Source organism: Oncorhynchus kisutch, linkage group LG11, assembly GCF_002021735.2.
Source record: "Oncorhynchus kisutch isolate 150728-3 linkage group LG11, Okis_V2, whole genome shotgun sequence".
Lineage (NCBI taxonomy): Eukaryota > Metazoa > Chordata > Actinopteri > Salmoniformes > Salmonidae > Oncorhynchus > Oncorhynchus kisutch.
This window is the reverse complement of record NC_034184.2, coordinates 23,374,939-23,391,737: the sequence shown is the minus strand read 5'-3', so window position 1 is coordinate 23,391,737 and position 16,799 is coordinate 23,374,939. Positions and strand designations below refer to the sequence as shown.

At 39.4% G+C, this 16,799-nt stretch overlaps 1 protein-coding gene across 1 annotated transcript in view; it reads right to left on the bottom strand.

Annotated features, from left to right (window-relative positions):
* LOC109899854 (exportin-5-like) overlaps positions 1–14,379 on the bottom strand; it is a 39,128-nt gene extending 24,749 nt beyond the window's left edge. Inside the window, exons 1-4 of the mRNA XM_031835458.1 lie at positions 14,097–14,379; positions 13,644–13,875; positions 13,376–13,493; positions 13,151–13,255 (exon numbers count right to left, since the gene is read on the bottom strand). The gene's annotated coding sequence lies outside the window, so the exon portion shown is untranslated. The remainder of the gene's footprint in view (positions 1–13,150; positions 13,256–13,375; positions 13,494–13,643; positions 13,876–14,096) is intronic.
* Between the last annotated feature and the right edge of the window lie 2,420 nt (positions 14,380–16,799).

The window sequence follows — 16,799 nt, the reverse complement described above, 5'->3', positions numbered from 1 at the left end:
AGGCTCAATGCTGCGTTTGTGTGTTAGTCGGAACTATAGGAAACTCAAACATTTCCGATAAAAAATGAAAATAATTTTAGTCGAAGATGCCTTAATTTGGTCTTTTTAAATGTGACTTTTGGGCCAGTGTCGATTCTCGCTAGACAAGGTGGGTGCTAAATCTTCTAGGATTAATTGACATAGCCAGCCTTGAATACACTTGTGTTGACCGTGGACTGGCTCACATCTTCCATTCAGGCTGCAATGGCATCCTTCTACCCTCCTTAACTAGCTTCAATGGTGTGTCGTCGGAAAGAAACTGGAAAAATATGTGCACTGTCTTAATAAAACACAATTTTCCACCACCATTTTAGGATTTTTTTGGACAACATAGGATGTTGCACACCGCGTTCAGCCAAGTGATGTTATTTCGTACATGCAGCTATGTTTTCTCTTTCATTCAGAAGTTTGTTTGCAACTGTTTTTGGTCACTTTATTGATGGATAGATTGAAGATGAATTGACCTATATAGTCTGCCTGGTCTCATAGACTAGATGTAACTTAGTAAGCAAAAAGTTGGGACATTCAAATTGGTATGATGCTAGATTTGGTTGGTTACATAATAAGTCAGAAGTATACTTAAGGCAAAATCAAAAGGAGGGTGGTTGGTCGGGCGTAGAAAGTGAACGTCTAGCAACCTAAAGGTTGTGTTCAAATCTACATGAACAACTGTATAATTTCAGCTAATTATCAACTTTGCAACTAGTTAACCCACTGTTCCTAGGCCGTCATTGAAAATAAGAATTTGTTCTTAACTGACTTGCCTACTAGTTAAATAAGTTTGTTTGAAACTACTTACTGCTACTTTGCACTTAGCATGATAGCTAACCTGTCTCCTAACCCTTCCCCCAAACTTAACCTATCTCCTAACCTTAACCATAACCTTAAACCCTTACCCCTAGCCTAGCTAATGTTAGCAACAACAGATTGGAATTTGTAACATATCCTACATTTAGGAAATGTGTAATATACTGTACGTTTTGCAAATATGTAACATTTGTATAAATTGCAACTCGTAACATATCATACTAAATGGATGATGGACATCCACAAATTAATACATGCCATACAAAACGTAACATATACTAAAAGGAGGGTTTCCTATTTACATTCAGAATAATATGAAATGCTCGGAGACCAGTTTGACAAGGTATACCTACGTAATATACAGTATCCGGCCACTGGAGGGCGACATAGGCAAGGAAATGGTATGGGTGAAGCAAAGCAGTGTAGGGCTGGCCATCATTGGATTCAGTTAATCATGAAAAAAATACAAAAAATAACCCAATTTAAAGACAATCTAAATTAAATGCAATTTCCTGGCGCAGCAGGTGGGTAATTTTGAGGTGGGTAAGCTATGTTTAATGTCCTATTTCAATATCTACCAGTAGCTTATGAATTGAACACTGAGTGACAGGCTTATAATATTGAATATTCATCATGTAATTTTCCATGAACATTTTAGATGCTTCAGTAAAAACAAATTTAATAACATGGCATTAGCAAAAGCTTGAAAGGAATGCCTCGTGATCTATACTAAACAGTCCCCCTCTCTCCATCAAACATTGTAGGCCTACTTTGCACGTCGATGTGTGGCCTATTTTAATTGTATTTTTAAAAAAAATAGGAGAACATAAAATCCTAAATGTATCCATCTCTGAGAAACCTAAGCAAACCATTTTCTACAGTAGATGTGGATTTGGCAGTGTGTATTTAGGCCTACAGCACTAAAAAGAGTATAAGAAAAAACACCAGTAACAAATTATTCTCTGGGATCATCGATCGGGTCCAATGCTGAAAAGGGCTTTAAAAAGGAGGTTGAACAACTCTTTCTCTGTAACTGTTGTTTGGTTGTTTTTGACCCACTTATGAATCCTGCAGTGGATTCTCGCTGTTCTTCGTTTAATAATGTACAATATGTTTATGTCTGACTTTGTTCTCTCTTTTTAAGCCCACTAAGTTACAAATGCATAATTATTATTTGTTATGTTTTTGCTTTGATCCATGTGTCCTTTCAGATGTGTTTGCTGATCTTAGAGGATGTTCTGTTCCCAAGTTAAGGCTTAAACTAGTCTGATTCAATGCCTCCAGATCAAACAGTACAACATGTTCCTTGGGGGTGAGTTCATAAGACACCATGGAGACAGACGTGGAGGGAAAATAGCTTTGTTTACAAATTATAATAATTGTTTTCTATCGTACTTTTGCCCCCTACAGGTATTGTGCCTTTATGCAACAAAAAAAAAACATTTTCTTTTTTAAAGCATTTACATTAACCAGACACGACTTTCTTATGGGGCCATCAAAGTAATATATTCTTATCACAGTTGCAGTTACTGTTGACCAATAAAAGTATTCCAAGGTACGACAATTGATCTATCCAATAAAAAGTTTACTTGAGAGTTCTGTAGATGTCATAAGCAGAACTGATGTTCATTTCCAGAGGTTGTGATCATAATCTATTTACATTTTCTGGCGGTACTACTGCAATAAGAGTCCAATAAAAAAAAAAATGGCAATGATTAGGGGTATTTCAATGTAAATCTCTTACTGGATCAAATGAGAAATGATGGATCTGAGATGAATGTATAGTGAACAAAAATATAAATGCAACAATTTAAAAGATTTTACTGAGTTACAGTTCATAGAAGGAAAGCAGTCAATGGAAATTAATTCATTAGGCCCTAATCTATGGATTTCACATGACTGGGCAGGGGTGCAGCCATGGGTGGGCAAAGGCCCACCCACTGGGGAGCCAGTCCCAGCCAATCAGAATGAGTTTTTACCCACAAAAGGGCTTTATTAAAGATGGAAATACTCCTCAGCACCCCACCTTCCCTCTTTGACAATCCTGCAGGTGAAGAAGTCGGATGTGGAGGTCCTGGGCTGGCGTGGTTACACGTGGCCTGCGGTGGTGAGGCCAGTTGGATGTACTGCCAAATTCTCTAAAACAACATTGGTAGAGAAATTGAAATTAAATCCTCTGGAAACAGCTCTGCTGGACATTCCTGCAATCAGCATGCCACTTGTACGCTCCTTCAAAACTTGATATACCTGTGGCATTGTGTTGTGTGACTAAACTGCAAATTTTAGAGTGGCCTTTGATTGTCCCCAGCACAAGATGCACCTGTGTAAAGATCATCCTATTTAATACGCTTCTTAATATGTCACACCTGTCAGGTGGATGCATTATCTTGACAAAGCATAAAATACTTACTAAGAGGGATAAACAAATTTGTGCACAACATTTGAGAGAAATAAGCAGTATCTGGTGTACCATATTTCCACTATATTCCCAACTGGAATCTTTTATTTCAGCTCATGAAACATGAAACCAGCATTTTACATGTTGCGTTTATATTTTTGTTCAGTGTATATTTGATCAAAAGTCATATGAGATGACAATAGTCTTACAAAATACTGCCTTGAAGCGTTCATCATATTGGAGATAGTGTTTTTCTATCCTTGCAAATGGATTTTATGCCATAAAAAGAGACACTGGCATGAAACAATGAATAACAACTCACTGGGAAAAAACGTGTCATTTCAACAAACAAAAAAACATTTAATCAAATTGATGATTTGTAATACAATGTATCCGTTTTGATCAGAAGCAAAGAAGAAATGCTAGACATGAAAGAAACTTTCATTTCGAGGATTCCCTCTCTGGGCACAGACATAATTTGTGCCCAGAGTGGGAATCCTCAAAAGCATTCCACAGGGATGCTGGGCCATGTTATGTCTTGCCCATTCACCATCTGAATGGCACACATACACAATCCATGTCTCAACTGTGTCAAGGCTTAAAAATCTTTCTCTAACCTGTCTCCTCACCTTCATCTACACTGACTGAAGTGGATTTAACAAGTAACATCAATAAGGGATGATAGCTTTCACCTGAATTCACCTGGTCAGTCTATGTCATGGAAAGAGCTGGTGTTCTTAATTTTTTGTAAACTCAGTGTATATCACCATACACAGAAAATGCTAATATTAATGTATAATGCACATGCTTTCAATCCATTGCAATAGTTGTTCTTAGTAACCTACAATTGAACAGTTTCAAGTTGGGATGTGAACAGAGACTCACAACAGCTCTCAGCCTTCCTTGGCAAGACATAAACAGTAAGTCAGGAAGAGATGATGGTTATGATATGGCAGCCCCTAGAGGGATAAAGATAGGCATGTTATCACACAAACACTATGCTTAGCTCTTCCACAACCTCAGGCCAGGCTCTCGGTGAGATTACTGATAAGCCTACAGTAGTCTGGGACCTCCTCTTTCTGCTTACATCTGTACCTTTATTTTCCCCATCATTTGGCCAATTGGAACAATGAAAGCCTTTATTTATTTATTTACTGGCTCTGCACAGCTGCCCTGGGGAGCAGTAACAGCAGTGGTTGATATCACAGTCGGGAGAACGGTGGCCAAGTGCCTTGGAGACAGTAGCTATTGGGAGAGATAGGCATCAGTCACTAGGGGTGCGGGGATGGTTGGTCGACAGGGGAGGCAGACAGCAACACACAACGTTTGTTGTAGGCCTATTCTATTGTGGGCCTATTTTTCTTCCAAATTTGGTCTTTGAAGTGAATGGGTAGAGAATAATAATTGCAATGTCAGAACAGTTGAGGAAATTAGATTTGTTCAGAGTATCTGACTGTCTTTGCTAACCTTAAGATGAAACCTCATCAAAATATTCTCAAAGCTGGGTCTTTAAAGTGCCCATTTCCAGCGGTGACACTTTTTGCAACGAATATAGAGGCTACAGTATCTGGTGTACCATATTTCCACTATATTCCCAACTTATGAATAAAGTATATCTGAAGAAAGGTCTCATTCCAATGTGATCTGTTATGAGCAAAATTCTGAGTGCAAAGCTTTTATTCTGCGAAAGAGACAGTATTTCTGCTCCATCATCACAAAATATTCCCAGCATTAGCTGATAAGACTGTCTGAGTGGAGAAACAAGAATAGCACTCGGCAAGATGATCTCCAGTGATAGTGATGCACACTAGTCAGTTACTGGGCAACAACTGGTTGAATCAACATTGTTTCCACGTTATTTCAACCCAAAAAATCTATGTGATGATGTTGAATCAATGTGGAAAACTAATTGGATTCGCAATAAGTCATCAACGTACGGGCTTTTTTTTTGTCATTTTTTCATCCAATGACACACTGAAATTGTTTTGTTGATTTCATGTTGAATTCATGTTGAATTCATGTGTCATTTTGGTTTGGCCAGGGTGTGACATTGGTGGCCATTCTAGTTTCTTTATTTCTATGTTTTCTGTTTCTATGTTTTGGCCGGGTATGGTTCTCAATCAGGGACAGCTGTCTATCGTTGTCTCTGATTGGGAGTCATACTTAGGCAGCATGTTTTGCCACCTTAGTGGTGGGTAGTTGACTTTGTTAGTGGCCTGTAAAGCCCTAGTAAGCGTCACGGTCGGTTTTGTTGGTGACATTCTATATAAAAAGAAATGTACGCTCACCACTCTGCACCTTGGCAGGTCATTTCCCTGACGATGTTCGTGACATCATGTTAGTTGACAACTCAACCAAATGTAAATCAAAATTAGATGTGTGACATCTGTGCCCAGTGGGTCTACGCAGTACTCTAACAAATAATACAGTAATATGATAACTTAGCAGACACTTCCATTCAAAGAAACCTACATATTCAGTGTCCCCATCCACGAATCAAACCCTGATGTTTGATTGATGTTAAAGGACTCACATTTTGTAAAACAACAAATAAAACTACTTCATATATTACATACAAGAGCAGGTACTGGTCAACTAAAACAAGAAACCCACAACAACACTCAAGCGGCGAAGAACCAAAGGTTGTTGACTACTGAATAAATTAAGTGAAATGTGTTGCCTTGCTAATCCCAAATCATCCAAATGGCATTGTGGAGTTGCTCAGGTTTAGCACTGCCTTCCTGAAAACAAAATAGTCTGATGTCATTGGATAGGGAGAGGATCAATTTAAACAGAGAGAAGGCCAATGGCTTTGAGAGAGAAAAGATCTGACCAAGCTGGTTGCTGTGTAGAGCAATGTCAACCAATTAGTCATAAAGAGGTCAAGACAACCATTTCTGAAAGAGGAAAACACTGCTTATCACTTATGGGCAGACAATAGCATAAAATGTGAACCCAATCCCATTTCCTGGTGGTCATTGAGAGGAATGAGGTTTATACACAGTTGAAGTCGGAGGTTTACATACAGTGGGGCAAAAAAGTATTTAGTCAGCCACCAATTGTGCAAGTTCTCCCACATTTTCATCATAGGTACACTTCAACTATGACAGACAAAATGAAAAAAAAAATCCAGAAAATCACATTGTAGGATTTTTAATGAATTTATTTGCAAATTATGGTGGAAAATAAGTATTTGGTCAATAACAAAAGTTTATCTCAATACTTTGTTATATACCCTTTGTTGGCAATGACAGAGGTCAAATGTTTTCTGTAAGTCTTCACAAGGTTTTCACACACTGTTGCTGGTATTTTGGCCCATTCCTCCATGCAGATCTCCTCTAGAGCAGTGATGTTTTGGGCAACACAGACTTTCAACTCCCTCCAAAGATTTTCTATGGGGTTGAGATCTGGAGACTGGCTAGGTCACTCCAGGACATTGAAATGCTTCTTACAAAGCCACTCCTTTGTTGCCCTGGAGGTGTGTTTGGGATCATTGTCATGCTGAAAGACCCAGCCACGTTTCATCTTCAATGCCCTTGTTGATGGAAGGTTCACACAAAATCTCACGATACATGGCCCCATTCATTCTTTCCTTTACACGGATCAGTCGTCCTGGTCCCTTTGCAGAAAAACAGCCCCAAAGCATGATGTTTCCACCCCCATGCTTCACAGTAGGTATGGTGTTCTTTGGATGAAACTCAGCATTCTTTGTCCTCCAAACACGACGAGTTGAGTTTTTACCAAAAAGTTATATTTTGGTTTCATCTGACCATATGACATTCTCCCAATCTTCTCCTGGATCCTCCAAATGCTCTCTAGCAAACTTCAGATGGACCTGGACATGTACTGGCTTAAGCAGGGGGACACGTCTGGCACTGCAGTATTTGAGTCCCTGGCGGCGTAGTGTGTTACTGATGGTAGGCTTTGTTACTTTGGTCCCAGCTCTCTGCAGGTCATTCACTAGGTCCCCCCGTGTGGTTCTGGGATTTTTGCTCACCGTGATCATTTTGACCCCACGGGTGAGATCTTGCGTGGAACCCCAGATCGAGGGAGATTATCAGTGGTCTTGTATGTCTTCCATGTCCTAATAATTGCTCCCACAGTTGATTTCTTCAAACCAAGCTGCTTACCTATTGCAGATTCAGTCTTCCCAGCCTGGTGCAGGTCTACAATTTTGTTTCTGGTGTCCTTTGACAGCTCTTTGGTCTTGGCCATAGTGGACAGGTGACCAAATGGCCATTGTTTGTAGGTGACCAAATACTTATTTTCCTCCTTAATTTGCAAATAAATGTATTAAAAATCCTACAATGTGATTTTCAGTATTTTTTTTTCTAATTTTGTCTGTCATAGTTGAAGTGTACCTATGATAAATTACAGGCCTCTCTCATCTTTTTAAGTGGGAGAACTTGCACAATTGGTGGCTGACTAAATACTTTTTTGCCCCACTGTACACTTAGGTTGGAGTTATTAAAACTCGATCAACCACTCCACAAATGTATTGTTAACAAACTATAGTTTTGGCAAGTCGGTTAGGATATCTACTTTGTGCATGGCACAAGGAATTTTTCCAACAATTGTTTACAAACAGATTATTTCACTTATAATTCACTGTATCACAATTCCAGTGGGTCAGAGGTTAACATACACTAAGTTGACTGTGCCTTTAAACAGCTTGGAAAATTCCAGAAAATGATGTCATGACTTTAGAAGCTTCTGATAGGCTAATTGACATATTTTGAGTCAATTGGAGGTGTACCTGCGGATGAATTTCAAGGCCTACCTTCAAACTCAGTGCCTCTTTGCTTGACATCATTGGAAAAACAAAAGAAATCAGCCAAGACCTCAGAAAAAAAATTGTGGACCTCCACAAATCTGGTTCATCCTTGGGAGCAATTCCAACGCCTGAAGATACCACGTTCATCTGTACAAACAATAATGGGATCACGCAGCCGTCATACCGCTCAGGAAGGAGACGTGTTCTCTCTCTCCTAGAGATGAACGTACTTTGGCGTGAAAATCAATCCCAGAACAACAGCAAAAGACTTCGTGAAGATGCTGGAGGAAACAGGTACAAAAGTATTTATATCCACAGTAAAACAAGTCCTATATTGACATAACCTGAAAGGCCGGTCAGCGAGGAAGAAGCCACTGCTCCAAAACCACCATTAAAAAAGCCAGACTACGGTTTGCAACTGCACATGGGGACAAAGGTGGTACTTTTTGGAGAAATATCCTCTAGTCTGATGAAAAAAAATAGAACTGTTTGGCCATAATGACCATTGTTATGTTTGGAGGACAAAAGGGGGAGGCTTGCAAGCCGAAGAACACCATCCCAACTGTGATGCACGGGGGTGGGAGCATCATGTTATGGGGGTGCTTTGCTGCAGGAGGGACTGGTGCATTTCACAAAATAGATGGTATCATGAGGGAGGACAATTATGTGGATATATTGAAGCAACATCTCAAGACATCAGTGAGGAAGTTAAAGCTTGGTTGCAAATGGGAACGTGTTCAGTCAACTTATCTGGTAAAATAACAAATAAATAAAATGCAAATGAGAACGTGCTCTCAGTCAACTTATCTGGTAAAATAACGAATAAATAAAATGGGTCTTCCAATTGGACAATGACCCCAAGCATACTTCCAAAGTTGTGGCAAAATGGCTTAAGGACAACAAAGTCATGATATTGGAGTGGCTATCCCAAAGCCCTGACCACAATCCTATAGAAAGGTTGTGGGCAGAACTGAAAAAGCATGTGTGAGCAAGGAGGCCTACAAACCTGACTCAGTTACACCAGCTCTGTCAGGAGGAATGGGCAAAAATTCACCCAACTTATTGTGGGAAGCTTGTGGAAGACTACCCAAAACGTTTGACCCAAGATAAACAATTTAAAGGCAATTCTACCAAATACTGATTGAGCGTATGTAAACTTCTGACCCACTGGGAGTGTGATTAAAGAAATAAAAGCTGAAATAAATAATTCTCTACTATTATTCTGACATTACACATTCTTAAAATAAAGTGGTGATCCTAACAGACCTAAGACATGGAATTTTTGCTAGGATTAAATGTCAGGAATTGTGAAAAACTGAGTTTAAATGTATTTGGCTAAGGCGTATGTAAACTTCCGACTTAAACGCTAGTGCTTCAGTTAGCACCTCGAATACAGTATGGATTTTACATTGATAATACGTTACAGGAATAGGTATTTGTAACCTGTGAAGTTTCTGAAACTGTTTTTAGTTCTTGTATTTTTGTTAAACTATGGATGAATAAATGTTAATTTAACCTTCCAATTTAGCAATAAGTCTGTATGAAATGAAATAGTTACTTGCGAACCATCGGTCACACACTTTGCTTCAGACATGGTACCTCTTTAAGCTGGGGGGCAGTATTTTGATGTTTGGATGAAAAACATGCCAAAGTAAACTGCCTATTTCTCAGGCCCAGAAGCTAGAATATGCATATAATTGGCAGATTAGGATAGAAAACTCTAAAGTTTCCAAAACGGTCAAAATATTGTCTGAGTATAACAGAACTGATATTGCGGAGGAAAATCCATCCAGGAAGCGCTGTTTTTGCTGAAACTACTCATTTCCATTGCAAGCCTATCCTCCATTTAAAGGGATATCAACCAGATTCCTTTCCCTTTGGCTTCCACAAGGTGTGAACAGTCTTTAGACATAGTTTCGGGCTTTTATTCTGAAAAATGAGCGAAAATGATCACATCGCATCAGTGGATAGCCAGATGTCCTCAGATTTGTGCTTGCGCGCACCTGGAGCGAGACCTTTTCTTTCTCTCTTCTATTGAAAAGGCTACCGTCGGGTTTAAATATTATCTATTATTTATTGTAAAAACAACCTGAGGATTGATTATAAAAAACGTTTGACATATTTCTATAAACTTTACGGATACTATTTGGAATTTTCGTCTGCCCGTCATGACCGCACGATCCTGTGGATTTCTGAACAAAACGAGCTAACTAAATGGAGGTTTTTGGATATATAGAGCAAAACAAACATTTATTGTGTAACTGGGAGTCTCGTGAGTGCAAACATACGAAGATCAAAGGTAAGCGATTAATTGTATTGCTTTTCTGACTTTCGTAACCAATCTACTTTGCTGCTAGCTGTTTGTAATATTTTGTCAGCTGAGAGCTATCCTCACATAATCGCATGGTTTGCTTTCACCGTAAAGCCTTTTTGAAATCTGACACGCCAGGTGGATTAACAATAAATTAAGCTGTGTTTTGGTATATTGCACTTGTGATTTCATGAAAATGAAGCTGCCATGAGGGAAACCAAGGCTAATTAATTCCCTGTATCCTGACATGAAGGAATGACGAGTCTGGGCTCAGGTGTAGGATCTTTTTCCTTTCCTCACAGAGTTATTGTAATGGTCACAATTAAATCATTAGCTAGATATAGAGACCAATATAAATGAAATACCAAAAAGGCCTTTGATGTTTGGTAGTTTTCTGATAAATCAGTTATTAATTACTAGCATGTATTGCTCAATAATTGATAATATTGATGAGAGAAAGTAATTTATTTAAAATTGCTTTAATGAAGTTAGTTTTTTCCTCAGGTTTTAATTATAACAAAAACATCCATATTCCATTAAACATTTATAAATCATGACATTTACATAGAAAATTAAACCATTTTAAAACTCTCAAACTGACCAAGCTTTTATCAAATATATTCTGTGATAAAATGCCACAACATTTTGAAAACACAAACACATATAGATTTCTCTGGTCCTTTAAATTCTCTTGCCAACAAAATTCCAGTAAGTAGGCTCCATTTGTCAATCTGGCACTGTGTTCCGCAATAACACTTTTTAAAATCTATGTATCCCCCCCCTCCCCCAACAAAATATAGAATAAGCTGTTATTGTCTTAGTGTCTCTTTGAACTCTTCTTTTGGGTTCAAACCATACCACAGAACCTCTCTCTCCACTGCTGCCCAGGCCATTCACTCTGTGGTGAACTTGGCTGCCTACTCCCCTGTCCGGGAAACTAATATAGCTCCTCCTCCCTGTACCCGATTACCCATGTGACGCAAAGAGACCTCTACAGCCTCAGGAGCACATTTACCTGTTTAAATAGGAAACAAAGTGAGGGTTGGTCCCACATGCATACAGACTGAATTACTACTGTAGGGACCTATCAAAACCATAGGCCATTGCGGGCCCAGTCATATTTAACATTCACATCAATTGAAATGAAACATAAGCCAGCCTGACAACTCTTGTCAAAACACATTGTTATTGTAAACAATTCACTGCAATGATAATAAAAGGTGCGAGGTCATTTGTCAGTGGGGGGGGGGGGAAATCATTTTTAGGATCTAGGCTACTTCTAAAGCAACCAAGAAAACATTTTCTAATTCAAAGCCTAAAGAAAGGAACGGCACTGTAGCTGTGGGCAGTGCAGCCATTTAACGAAGCAGAAGAAACCTCTCGCGAAGACAGAGCAGACAGAGCAGCCGTTCTTCCCATTTCCCTGTGTCATTACCAGAGGACAATGTAACCAACACTGGCCCCGCTGACCCTTCTACAGACGTTGCCTCATTATCAGCCCAGTGCAGCCCCACTCTGCTCAGTCACCTCTTTCTACTGCTTGCCAATTAAAAATGATTGGCAGTGGCAATGTCAAAACGTCACAATGTTTGCATCCACTGAGCACGGCCACGCGTAAGCTGATGTTAGTGTAAATGTGCAACTACCTGTGAGCAACAAAAAAAGATCAGATCTATGTAACACTACCGTGGCTATGCACAACAACCAATCTCATTAAGGAAAGAAAGCACTGCTTGAAAACAAAACACCATGGAGAATAGTTTTGGAGAGTACTTAGCTGCATCTACTGTCTCTGTGTCAGAGGTCCCATTGATACATACCAGAATTGGTGTAAAAGGATGTGAAAAATGGGTGTGTAAAAAAAGAAAGGATGTGAAAAAGGGGGATGTGAAAAAATGGGTGTGTAAAAAAAGAAGGGGGGTGAAAAAGGGGATGTGAAGAAGAAGCAAAGTCACTTGCAGGATCCAATCCAGATGGGCCTCTGTTGTTCTGATTCAAATTCAAAGAGGGTTTCAGCCGTGTGAGCCGATAGGCTGTTATTATTCACTTTTAGCATAGATTGAATACTGTTAGTCTATTTTAGAGATTTTATCTGAAATCTTAGAGCTGTCAGGTAGAAGTTGGAACCATACATATACAATGATTCATCAACTTGTCTCTTGTGTCAGTAGATCTAATTGTTCTAAAGTTTCCCAGGGCCTCTGAACATTCTGTTTCTGCAAGAGGAGGTGCTAATTAGATATTTAAATTACAAAATTACTTTAATTAACGGAAGCTATTACAGAGAGGAGAATGTAACCCAGTCTCATTAACTATTCATTTAACTATTCCTATTGTATCATGTCTGTATTTGACAGTGCATTAGTTTCAAACACCTCTCTATATCAAATCTGACACTGAACTGTGTTTGCATCTGAGTTTTTGGTTATAGAATAATTTGATTTCCTAATGCAAAGACCTGGCACATCCATCATGACATACTGTCTGGCCTGGGGAAGACAACCAGATTGTCTGACACTTTGCTAATTATATTGCCAAAGTTAAGTGGGCCAATTATGTTGGTGGAAAATATTTTGGCACATAATCGATCCGATCCACCAGGCCTTTCATTAACCAGACCCAACAATTAAGAGGTTGATATTCCAGACTCAGGATTATCCTTATTGGCTATCAAAACAATCAATATGGGCAATTTATCAAACGCCTACTTTCACATATCAAATTGTAGATATATTACATTCAATAATAAGATAACTGTGACTATGATACCCAAGTGACTTTGTGAATGATTACAAAGTGATTCCGATTAGGCTTACATTACCTTGCTCTACGTGGAAGAGTCTGGCTAGGGTGACTTTCAGGATGGACTCTCCATGGCAAGTACAGGATACTGCCCAACTCAGGTTGTCTGCATACCCACCAGACCCTTATTTAACAGAGACAAGAGAAGGTCAAATAAAACTTCAAATCAACATACATAAACTGTTCAGATGAATCCAGTTCAATTATGGCATGAAAGAGGATAGGTTAATAAACAACTACTTACCTATTACCTATGATCTCCTACTCTGCCCACCGTTTTGTTTCTTATTCCTCCAGTGGAAGTTGCACATGCAACATTACCAGAACAGTCTACAGCAACAGCTCCAACAGTATCGTGGCCCCTACATGGAGAAAGAGCTACAGTATATTCTGCAGGTGATAACAGAGCACATAGTATAAAGCTATTTGTGGAAACTCTCCCAAAAAAATTCTGAAAATCTATCAAAACAGATAAACAATATGGTTGACATTATGGTCAATTTAGTTTGTACCTCAATTTCTCCAAACCTCACAATGTCCTTTCACAAAATGAGAAAGAACATTGATGGTTCTGTACACGCAGAGGGAACAGCAATAGTCCGTTTTTTTTCCTAAAATGTGCGGTGCAATTTCAGTTTTGACAAGGTAAATGCTCGCTGTGACAGAGGGAGCATTTACATAAATACTTCCTTCGAAAAACTGCCCTTCAGAAAGCCTTCCTGCATATGTCCTATCATCAACTGCCTGTATACAATGACAGGAAAGAGAAGATAAACATTCAAAGTGGTCCTGTATCTTGCCTACTGTATTCGTGCTGCATATCCAGAAATATACTGGAATACATTAAGATGATTTCTGGGGAATAAATTTTGAAAACGCTTGTTGATAAACACATTTTGTGACAACAATGATACAACTGAGTATCCAAAACAAGTGTAAAAACCACACACTAGTAGGTGACTGACCTTGACTTGACAATTTATTTGAGATTTTTCATTGCAAGGTGCATAAATGAACACCATGTTTCCTGTGTAGATTGAACGTGTTGATCGTCCGTGCACCTCGAAATGAAAAATAAGAACTATTGTCCATGGTGTATTGGAGGCGAAGTCAGGTGCAGGAGAGCAGCGTATAATGAACAAGCGCACTTTTATTATAGTTCCAAAAACAAGAGCACTACATAAATCAAACACGCTCAAAAAACGGAACATAAAAGTAAAGCGCGTAAACTAACACCACATAACATGAAACAATTACACACAAAACATGATGGAAACCGAGGGTTAAATACAAGTAGATTGATTGGGGGGAATGTAAACAAGGTGTGTATGGAAACAAGACAAGACAAATGGATATATGATAAATGGAGCGGTGATGGCTAGAAAGCCGGTGACATCGATCGCCGAAAGCCGCCAGAACAAGGAGAGGAGCAGACTTCGGTGGAAGTCGTGACAAGTATATTGAAGTCAAGGTCGTCGTTTACTAGTATTCAATTTTTATACTTGTTCTGGATACTAGTTCCTGGCAAAATCAACACCTTGAACTAAATACAATACTTCAGGGTTTTCTCAACAATACTCAACACAGACAGCATTGTATGTAAGACATGCAGGTATATAGGTAAGTGATATAGGTCAAGGGAAAAACAAATAACATCCAAACTAATGTTTTAGCTAGTAAAGTGGTTTACCACCACTTTAAAAGGAATATTTGTGAGAACCAGTTAGGGAGGATTCCTGATGGCAGACATCAATCACATTTGACAGGTGGCTGATTGTGCCATTACATCACTACTGATAGCTGGATCTGGCTCAAGGTTTCAGGTGAAAACAGAAAGTGTTTGTGTCTATTCTCAAACTCCTGTAAGTGAAGAGCAGTTTTGTGGTGAATCTTTAAATGTATATATATTCTGGGAATCCTCAGGGAAGATTGATGTCTTTATCTAACATGTTACTCTATGGGATCAATTCTACTTTTTAAATCACCACCAAGCCATTATTCTGGTAGTACCTTAGGAGATATAAAACTTGAATAATCTAAGACATGCAATGTCTTGTGACCTCAGTGAAAAGTGCAAGAATAATTTATACAAAGTGAAATCTGATCCTCAGGGGCCATATAGCCAGCTGAGGTGTAAATGTAACTAATATAATGTCCCTGTGGGCCCTAAAAGACACAGCTAATTACCATTGTAGTTGAATACAGCCGTGGAGCATACGAATAACCTCGCCAACTTCTGTCAGCAGCACACACCTAGCTGTGCGCTGTCATCTCCACGCTACTGATGTTATATACTGACCAGGGTCAATTCGACTGGGCAAAGGTTCTCGGCATCATCGCCTTAAATGAAGTCTGAGAGTAAATTAGTTCCAAGGGCTCTGTATTAAAACACATAAAGAGCCAATGCATTGGACTTGAACACCAGGACACCATGAATTAGGAAGCAGCGGGTGAGGCAGAGCGAGGAAAGGCTGTAGCTTAGCCAACTGTCACTCAGCACTTCCAGACAGCCTACTATTTGTTCTACTTCTTCCCACCGGGCTTGGGGTTGTTGGAGTTAAGGTGTCCACATGCTTCCCATCCAAAACAGATGTACAAGCGATGTACAAGCGTGTATTATTATGAACGTGTGAATTGTTTTTTTGCATATCCCAACTCCGCCTGAGACACCCTCGGAGAGTGGGTTCACGGCAAACCCCAGGCTATGTGTCCCCTATCTCCAGCCTCTCAACACACTCACAATTTCCCAATAGAGTCTAGTGCTTCCACCATGTCATGCAGATCAGAAATTGCTGGGCTGCCAGAGTTACTCTACAGATAACTACAGACCTTGAGAAATGGTGAGAAAGGGAAAATTTGCGAAGTAGTGAGTGTCTGACCAGACAATCTCCTTTGGGGAGATGAGAAGGCTGTGTTGCAGGTGTATTCTTATCCTTCTATTCAGACTCATTTACACACACATACACACACCACAGAAAACACTGCACAATTACTTTATCTAACTTTGTCAGCTTTGAATTGATCAATATCTCAGCTTTCTACTTGCAGACTAGCTTAAGGCCATTACGTTCCCAGCTTCGTCTTTCTTTCTCTCCCCTCTCTTTGTTCTCCTATCTCTCATACAGTAAAAAGCTTATCATTTGGGGTTGTTCAACAATGACACCACTTTGCAGTGTTGCTGAGTTTCTTAGCTCTGACATGTCACTCAATGGGAATGGAAGCCTTCTCCAGAATTACCACACCGTAACTGTCAGATCATCTATCACACAGCCTGCCACTGCTTCTCTCACATTCAGCCTGCCTCACAGATTGCTTCCCCTACTGTGTCAACTTGTCTGGTTCCTTGGCAGTGTGCAGCGATGGAACAGCTGTCTCTATAGAGGGAGAATTCATTTCATAGGATTTCTGGGTGGTTGTTGCACATCTCTCCAGCGCTCCACTGCATGGCAGGCTTAATGCCTCAGTGATGTCGTTTTCATTTACTGTAATGACTTTGCGGTCTTCAGGAGGATGAAAAGCCTATTTAACATACTGTAATGTGAATATAACTTGTCAGAAAGGCAGGTTATAATTTAGCCTGACTTTATGGTATTTCTTACGTTGGTGTTACAGAATAGTTGCAAACTCTATGTCCAAGCCAAGGTATAACAAATGAATGGAGATTCTTC